Source organism: Myotis lucifugus, unplaced genomic scaffold (assembly GCF_000147115.1).
Source record: "Myotis lucifugus unplaced genomic scaffold, Myoluc2.0 scaffold_467, whole genome shotgun sequence".
Taxonomy (NCBI): domain Eukaryota; kingdom Metazoa; phylum Chordata; class Mammalia; order Chiroptera; family Vespertilionidae; genus Myotis; species Myotis lucifugus.
In genome coordinates, this window is record NW_005871515.1 from 37,086 (window position 1) to 46,696 (window position 9,611).

The window sequence follows — 9,611 nt, forward strand, 5'->3', positions numbered from 1 at the left end:
GGGGTGAGGCATGTGCTGAGGGGTGGGGGTGGCCAGGGAGAGGTCAATGGGGGGGGAAAGGAGACATATGTAATACTATATGTAATACTTTAAACAATAAAGAATGAAAAATATAAAGTACTTAAAAGAGTGCTTAGCACATGTTAAGAGCTTAATAAAAGAAAGGAAATAAAAGAGATCATATCTCTGAAAACCATTTCTATTTCTGTTTATCAGTATAAAAATTTATTACAGTGCCCTTCCCTCCTTATCTGTGGTTTTGCTTTCTTGATTTCAGTTACCTGTGGTCAACCATGTTCTGAAAACATTAAATGGAAAATTACAGAAATAAACAATTCTTAAGTTTTAAATTGCATGCTGTTCTGAGTAGGGTGAAGAAATCCCACTCCATTCAACCTGAAACATGACTCATCCCTTTGTCCAGTGTTTCAATGCTTGTGTTCAAGTAACCCTTAGAGTAGTCTAATGCTTCTTCACAATACCCACATCATTTACTTTACTTTATCTCATCATGTAGACATTGTATCATCTCACATCTTCACAAGAAGAACAGGGCGTACAGGACAATAAGACATTTTGACAGAGAGAGAGAGACCACATTTGCATAGCTTTTATTATAGTATCTATATATATAAAAGCCTAAGCTGAATTCTTTCTTAGCCAGAACTCAAGTATTGAGGTTGCTGAACCCAGGTCCAGTCTGACCCCATGGGTCTAACACCCAGTGCCGTTTCCACCACCTACAACAGGATGACTTTCTATACTCATTATTTAGAAAATCTTACTTTGCTCTCCAAACAAAAAAAATAATAATATTTCTAAAAGTAGCCCTTGATACTGCCATCAGTAAAAGCACTGAACAAAGAGAGGTGAGACCTGATTCTACCTCGTAGCCTGATCTTCCTTATTGTGCGAATTCCCTTAGGCTTCCTGATGAATTGTATAAGATGATCTCTTTCAGTTTTAAGATTCCATATTTGATTTCTAAACATCTTAGCAAAAGATGGCCTCACCCTCAGATAGAGGAACCCTCCGGAGAGCCGCAGAGAAGCTGGCCCCCAACAGAGAGCCTGGCCCACGCGCTCGATTACTACATCTCTGCAAAGAGATGGCCTGATCATCTGATTCACAGGAATCTTGAATGTCTCCCTGTGTTCCCTTTTAAGTTAAAGGTCAGTGATTTCCCCATGTCCTGTCCCTGAGACAGAGGAAGATGAGAAACACAGAAGCAGCAGGGTTTGGGACTCTGCCACCTGAGACCAATGGGAGCAGGGTGTACTGAGTCACAACTTTGCGTTCCTAAACTCTTGGGACCCTGTGAGCCCTGGGAAACAGATGAGGCAGCAGAGTGAACTTCTGAAAGCAGCTCTAAAGCCCACCTCCCACTAGCGGGCCCTTTCTAAGAGAAAGCAAGGACTTAGGCGGATCGTTGGAGCCATTCAGTGCTCACAAGGACTTACTGACTATGGTGTTTCAGAGCAAGACTGTAGGCCACAGAACTTAAGGGAGAGGGAAGGTCTGTTGGGAAGAAGGTGAGTCTATATCCCAACTCTGTGGCCAGATACAAGTTGATTTCTGAGCCTTAGCTTCCTCAACTATGAAATCTTTTTCAAAAAACATATATATTTGTATTGATTTCAGAGAGGAAGGGAGAGGGAGAGAGACATAGAAACATCAATGAAGGAAGAGAATCATTGATTGGCTGCCTGATAGCTCCATACTGGGAATCGAGTCTGCAACCTGGGTTTGTGTCCTGACTGGGAATTGAACTGTGACCTTCTGGTTTATAGGTCGACACTCAACCATGGAGCCACACCAGCCAGGCCAACTATGAAATCTTTATTACTCACCTGTTCTCCCTCAAAGAATTGCTATAAAAATGATATTACAGGTGAGAGAGCAAATGCAGTGAGGACTAATTTCTCAGTGTACATCCTACAGTGGTCGGCAAACTCATTAGTCAACAGAGCCAAATATCAACAGTACAACGATTGAAATTTCTTTTGAGAGCCAAATTTTTTTAAACTTAAACTATATAGGTAGGTACATTGTTATTAACTTCATTAGGGTACTCCTAAGCTGGCCTTTGCTAAAAACGTCCTCAATCTGATTGAGGTACGTTTGCTGAGGTCGACCCCTTCCAACTCTCCCATCCACACTTGTCTTGTATACTTGTTTCGTCTATCTCCTTTCGTTCATCCTCTCTATATGTCCAAACCATCTCAACATACCTTTCTCAATCCTCGACACTACATCTTCTTTCACTCCACTTCTTCTAACGCCACTTCTTCAAAATAGACTCGTCCAGGCCGAAAACCGACTTCTGCACATGGGCCACGAAGTTTCAATCGCACTGTACGTGCGTGCCCGCACGTGGTATTTTGTGGAAGAGCCACACTCAAGGGGCCAAAGAGCCGCATGTGGCTAGCAAGCCGCGGTTTGCCGACCACTGTCCTAGATGATCTCCACAGCAGACATAAACTTTATTTTGCCTCATTGAATTCAACAAGAAATGTCACCATGAGAGGTTTTTAGAGTAAATGTGGATAGATTCTTTCTTTGGTCCTCATTCCCATGGAGTGATCCTCTCACAGAATTCTGCAGGGACCAAGTATGGAAAAGGAACAAAGGATGAACAGAGGGTAAGTGAGGGACAGGCTCTGAACCAGTAAAGCCCAAACTCTGGAGAACCTGAAAGGCTCTGAGCTCAGTGTAACGTTCCTGTGCGTGCTCTGTCTGTTGTCAGCCATGCAGAACCCTGGAAATGGTTTTTGGATCACGGATCTTTGGAATGTATTTGTAGGAAACTTTTCCCTATAAACAGAGCTATCTTGAGAATGTGCTGAGTCACGGAATCTATCCAGGGCCCCCAGAGAGCCAGGGAAATAGAGCTGATGGGTAAACAAACTGGTTTTGTCAGTTGTGTATTATCACTGAAGGCAATTTCTTACACTGATGCACAGAGAGAAAAGGTGTTTTCAGACACATTGTCTTTTTATTTTCCCCTTAACCTTTACTGAGCTCTTACTATGTGCTTGGCACTGTTTAAAGTACTTTTATGTGCTATTGTATTCATCATGTACATTTAATCATGTCAATTTCCATAACCACACGCCCTCTCCCATTATTATTAGAGCAAAAGGGTAAAATGTTCCCATTCCCTCAAGTCTCCTGTTAGTTGGTTGGACAGAGAACAACCATAAAGCTCCCTGTGTTTCCCTTGCCAGCCACACAGCCATTAGAGTAGTTTCGAAGAAGATCCATGGAGCTCCGCATGCTTCTGTCAGGGCCCCCACCCTCTATCCAACACCCACAGCCGTCCCATCACAATCTGCCAAAATCCACCAGGACTCATCTCATGCCCCATACTGGTCAGCTGCAAAGCTCCTGACCATTCTCACTGCCAGACCCCTTGCCCAGATGGCCCTCCCATCCCCGGGCTGGCCCAGTGCCCTCTGCAGCCTGTTTCCACTCATTAGGAAATGCCATTTAGTCTTAAACTCTTCCTGAACTTTACCTTCACTTTCTTGGTCTAACTCAGTGGGTTTTATCCCCGGCTGCACATTAGGATTGCCTGTAATGCATTTTTAAAAATCACAAAAATTTAAATCCATTCCCTCTCTCCCAATAACTAAGTCAGAATTGGAGGAGGGGGTTGGAATTTAGGCATTAAAAAAAAATTCAAACAGGAAGGGTTTATTAAAGGATAAATACAGGGTCTCCAGGAGATCCAGAGCAAAGGCTGTGTCTGCTGGGCAGCCAGGAGCAAAGCTGAACCCTACTTTGGGGGGCTGCCCTGGAAAGAGGGATGTCAATATTGCCACCTTCACCAGAAAATGGAGTCTGCTCACTGCACGTTCCCCATGGCCCTCACTACCACCAAGAGTCTTCTTTGGGGGAGGGGGTATCAATAGACAGTAAAATTGATCTTTGATGTACTAGGGGTGGGGAGAGTCCCTTCAGCCCGGCCTGCACCCTCTCACAGTCCAGGAGCCCTCAGGGGATGTCCTACTGATGGCTTAGGCCTTCTCCCCGCAGTCTGGCCTCCGCTGGCCTCCCTCTGCAGGAGGCGACCGGGTGGGCGATCAGGGGCCAGCACTGCCCCCATCACCCTGCTTTGGCTGCTGCTGGCCTCCCTCTGTGGAGGCAACTGGGCAGGCGATCAGGGGATGGTTCCAGCCCCCCTATCGCCCCTCTGCTGCTGCTGGTTGCCCCCTCCATCGCCGTTCTCTCCCTCTGCTCCCTGGCATGTGCCTTGGCTGGCTTGACGCCGCCTGCTCACTGGCCCAGTCCCCCACCAACTGGTCGTTCCACTGTTCGGTCGATTTGCATATTATACTTTTATTATATAGGATAATTGTATGAGTTAAACACATGTACACAGAACTGGACCCCTCTATAGTCACACCCTTCTCCCACTACCACTCCTGGCAGCCACCCATCTGTGTCCCATCACTGTAACCTTGCCTTTTGGGTACTGTGATGTAAATGGAATCATAAAATACGTGACCTCTTGAGACTGGGTTCTTTCACTCAACATCATGCCCTTGAGATCAATCCAAGTGGTTGTGTATCCAGCATTTGTTCTTTTTATTGCTGAGCAGTGTGGTGCATTGCAGAGACACACCAGTGTACTTAACCAGTGTCTGCGGAAGGGCATTTGCATTGTTTCTGGTCTTTGGCTACCAGGGATGGAACTGCTATAGCATTTATGTCTATGTTTTAGGGTGAATATAAATATTCGTTTCTCTTGGGTCAATACCTTGGAGTGGGATTGCTGGTTCATAGGATAAGAAACTGCCAAACTGCTTCCAAAGTTGCTGTGTAATCTCCCCACCAGTGTGTGTGGTTTCAGTTGCTCTGCACCCTTTCCAGAAGTTGGTGTCGTCAGTGTTTGCTTTCTTTTTTATCATCAAAACCTGTTTCTTTTCATGAGGTATAATTGACATATAATGTGGCTCAGGTATCCAAAGTAATAAATTGCTATAAGTATATAGTGCAAAATGATCATCACAATAGGTCTAGCTAGGTAACATCCATCACATAGTTACAGAATTTTTTCTTATGATGAGAACTTTTAAGATGGACTCTCTTAGCAACTTTCAAATATACAATACAGTATTATTAATTATCGCCGCCATACTATACATTACACTCCCATGTCTTATTTGTTTTATAACTGGAAATTTGTACCCTTTTGCTCAACCTCCACCCTCCACTTCTGGCAACCACTAGTCTATTCTCTGTGTCTTTGAGCTTGTGGCTTTTTTTTTTGTCATTATTTCTTATCTTGGCCATTCTCATAGGTGTGTAATGTTATTTTATTGTGGTTTTAATTTATATTTCTCATTGACATTTTTTAATGTCCCCATGTGACTCTAACATGTAGTTAGAGTTGCAAAGTACTGAAAAAACTAAAACTTGGCTGCCCAACAAGACCAAGCTTCAACCACCAAATCTACCAACATGCCTGCACATGTATGCTATGTCTCTGTGACAATGGCTCATCTGTCCCTGTTCCTTCCAACTGCTCCATCTACACACTGGATTTTTCCCCTCTTCCCTGCCCAATGACATTGCCTGTGGGTTATTCCTTTTCTTTCCTAACATTGTCACTGTTTTCCTACTACTGGATCATATTATCAACAACCTGCAAATATGCTGTAATAAAAACAAAAACAAAAAACACATTCCTTTACCCACCACATCCTGCCCAAGTTACCACTTCATTTCTCTGCCCCCCCTTTAATGAAACTCTGTTGAAATAGATGTCTATATTGACTACCCCACATCCTTCTTCCACTCCATCTTTCCCCTGATCTTCTTTTATATCCACTCCAATCACACTTTCATCTTCACCAGTCCATGAAAACGGCTTTTGTCAAATTTACTAGTTGCCTTTATATGTCAAAAGTTCAGACACTCTCAGTCCTTAACTTATTCAACTATATAGTCAACAGAATTGATCACTGTCTCTTTCTTACATTTCTTTTGACTGGCATCAGGGTTATCTTTCCACCTCAGTAACTACTCTGTCTTGGTTTCTTTTGCTGGTTTCTTTTCATCTTTTAGACCTCCATGACTTGGAGTGGCCCTGAGCTCAGCCCTCAGATGGCTTCTTGTTATACTCACTTCCTAGATAATCTTATATGATCCCATAGACTCAAAAACCACCTACAGATTGGTGATTTCCAACTTTATATCTCTAGTCTAGACCTCTCCACTAAACTCTCCACCTGACATCTGCATTTGGATGTCTAATAGGTCTCGACAACAATATGTGCACAACTGAATTCTGGAATAATTTCCTAATTATCTGTTTCCCATCTGATCTTCCCCATCTCAGATAACAGCAGCTCCATTCTTTCAGCTACCCAGGCTAAAATCCTTGGAATTAATGCTTGATTTCCCTTCCCCACATACCCTACATCCATTCGACCAGCAAATCTTGTTGGCTCTATCTCTAAATATATCCAGAAGGCAAATAATTTTCTCAATTCCCATTGCTACATCCCAGTACAAGCCACCACCAACTCTCACTGGATTATTGCAAAACCCTTCTCAATGATCTCTCTGCTCCCACCTTCTCCTTCAGTTTATTCATCACACAGCTCAAGAGTAAACAATCAGAACATTCAAAATTTAAAAAGCATTAGTCATAAGATATTGCTCCTCCACGTAAGAAGCTCCAATGGTTCCCCACCTCATTGTGAATAAAATGTAAAGCCCTTTACACTGACCTTTCCATGACCTTTCTCTGACTGCCTTGCTAACCTCATTCTACTCTTTATCCACCTCCTGCTCATCCCACTCCACCATAATCAACCACTATGGCTGGTATTTTACAAAAGATATAGTTGTGGTTGTGTTCTTATTGGATATGATTTGGGGGGAGGGGATAACATTATATTAGTGAAATCATTGGCCATTCTGAACAAGCTCCCTGTACCTGATTTCCTCTCTGCCCACCTGACCTTCTTCTGGGTATCATCTTGACTCCTCCCTTCCAGTATGCAAGTCTCTGCTCAAATACCATTCTATCTAAGAGACTTCCCCGACAACACTTTGTAAAATAGCATCTCTCCCTTGTCACTCTTGCTCAGCCCAGTTTTTCCTCAAAGCACTTATTACCACTTTCATAGAGTTAACTCATTTATTTATCATTGGTCTCTCCTCTACCTCCCGCTTGAATGTAAGCCTCATGAGATAGGGATCTTTCCAGGTGTGCTCCTTGATGTATCCCACTGCTAAGCAAAAAAACTTCCACAAGTGAAAGCTTTTCTCAAAGAAAGGGTTTACTGAGCCAAATGCTGCCAGAAAAGGACCAGGTCCTGTGGTGTGAAACCTAAACCACCAGCAGCAGGGCTAGATGCTAGAGCAGGCAACATCCTGAGTTCATGGGTGCTTTTATACATTATGTTCTGGGGAAGAAAGATGTGACTTGTTTTGAAAAGACTTTCCGTTGATTACTGATGAGGGGAATGGGAAAGGGGAAGCAGGGGCAGTTCTGTGATAGGTGCACAGTCTGTAAGGAAGACATATTTACCATTTTTTATTGGTGGCAGGTGACAGTCCTGAAAGTTCATGCACACGCAGGATGCGGTGGCATCTGGTGGTCATGACCAAAGTTGATTGAGAGGTCCAGCACACATTCTAGAATGTGAGCCGTCTTTTGCTAGTTGGCCTGCAGTTTTAACTGGTTAACTACTCTTGTCTCTCACTCTCAGCCTACTGTAATTTAATTGGGACATCTCAGAATTTTTCTCTTGTCACTATGTGCCCAGGACAGTGCCCAGGACAGTGATGGCGAACCTTTTGAGCTCGGCGTGTCAGCATTTTGAAAAACCCTAACTTAACTCTGGTGTCGTGTCACATATAGAAATTATTTGATATTTGCAACCATAGTAAAACAAAGACTTATATTTTTGATATTTATTTTATATATTTAAATGCCATTTAACAAAGAAAAATCAACCAAAAAAAATGAGTTCACGTGTCACCTCTGACACGCGTGTCATAGGTTCGCCATCACTGGCCTAGGAGTTTAATAGAAGTTGGGTAAGTGAGTGAATCTTCTCTCACATAACCATTTAGTGATGCCTTTTCTCTCTAAACTTTTCTAACTATCATCTGAGCTGAGTTTCATCTGTATCATAACTCTTAAAGGGCCGCACTTATGTGTTTTTCTACCCACATTGCCTCACGATGACTCTGAGACCCTGAGGCCCTCTAGAGCTGTCCTCTCTCTAAATTAGCTTATGACAGCATCACTCCAAAGGAGAATTCTATTTGGAAAAGTCAGGTGAGTGGAAATTAATCATAAATAAAGTGCCCTGGGACAAGGATTCACACACACACACACACACACACACACACACACACACACAGGTGATATTCATACACAGTTGTATACACACACATCATCACATGCACTCATATATCAAGGTTTTAGTCTTTTTGGGAACTACTATATTTTGTCAACAAATAAAAAATATGTTCTATTTATTTATCCTCTGAAACATGTCTTTTAGCTTTTAAGATGTTTTAAATAAGAACCAAAGAAGTTCAACTCCTTAGGGATCCTTCCTGGAACTAGTTTGCAGAGTCAACATTTAAAAGTAGGTCACCCACAATGTGGAAATTGACTAAACACAAAGCAAAACAGAACAGAACCCAAAATGCATGGATGCATGTAACAAATTTGTACTTTTAGGACATAACTTGACAAAATTTTAATCATGTTGATTTTTCTTTAAAAAAAGCCCTAAAATGAGATCATAGTAAGTTACAAAATTACCTGACAAACATGCTGTGTGCAGTTAACAACTCCATAATTCAACTGATGCTATTATTTTGAGATATTCTATATGGAGTTATATTTTATAAATTTGCACACCTTGGGACTCTGCATTTACTCCCTTACTCAGCTTATTTGCAAATATAATTTCAGTGTGTCTGCAGTATTTATGTTTTAGAGGAATAAAAGTAAATTAGCCTAAGCCTAAACATTGGCACCTTTCTCTCTTCTGAGCATTTTTTTTCTTGCTAAATTGTTAGCGTTCTTAAGACATTGTGTAGTATAAGCCCTGATGTAAACTTGGATTGCTGAGACATCCACTTCAAAGAGGGCTATAGGGCTGTCTCCAATAACTGTCCTTGCCAGCCATGAACTAGATAAAGGGCCAGGCCACCACTGACTCCACCCTCTGCTCCAGAATCCTTTGTTTTAGAAATTGAGGTTGATTTCAATAACTAATCTTTTGGGCCACTGTTTTTCTTTTTCTTTCCCAGCACTTTATTTTATTTAAAAAAAATAATTATTATATTTATTTTTTATATTTTTATTGAATTTTTTTAGGGAGAGAGAAAGGGAGAGAGGGAAAGAGATAGAGAAATATTGATGTGAGAGCAAACATTGACGGGCTGCCTCCTGCATACCCCCAGTGGGATCGGGCCCATACCCTGGGCGGGAATTGAACCGGCAACCTTCTGGTGTATGCGAGGACACCCAACCAACTGAGCCACACCAGCTAGGGCTCATCCAGCACTTTAAATTCACCAGTAAAATGAGTCTGCAAAACCCTAAGCCTCCACCCTGGACCCTAATAAAA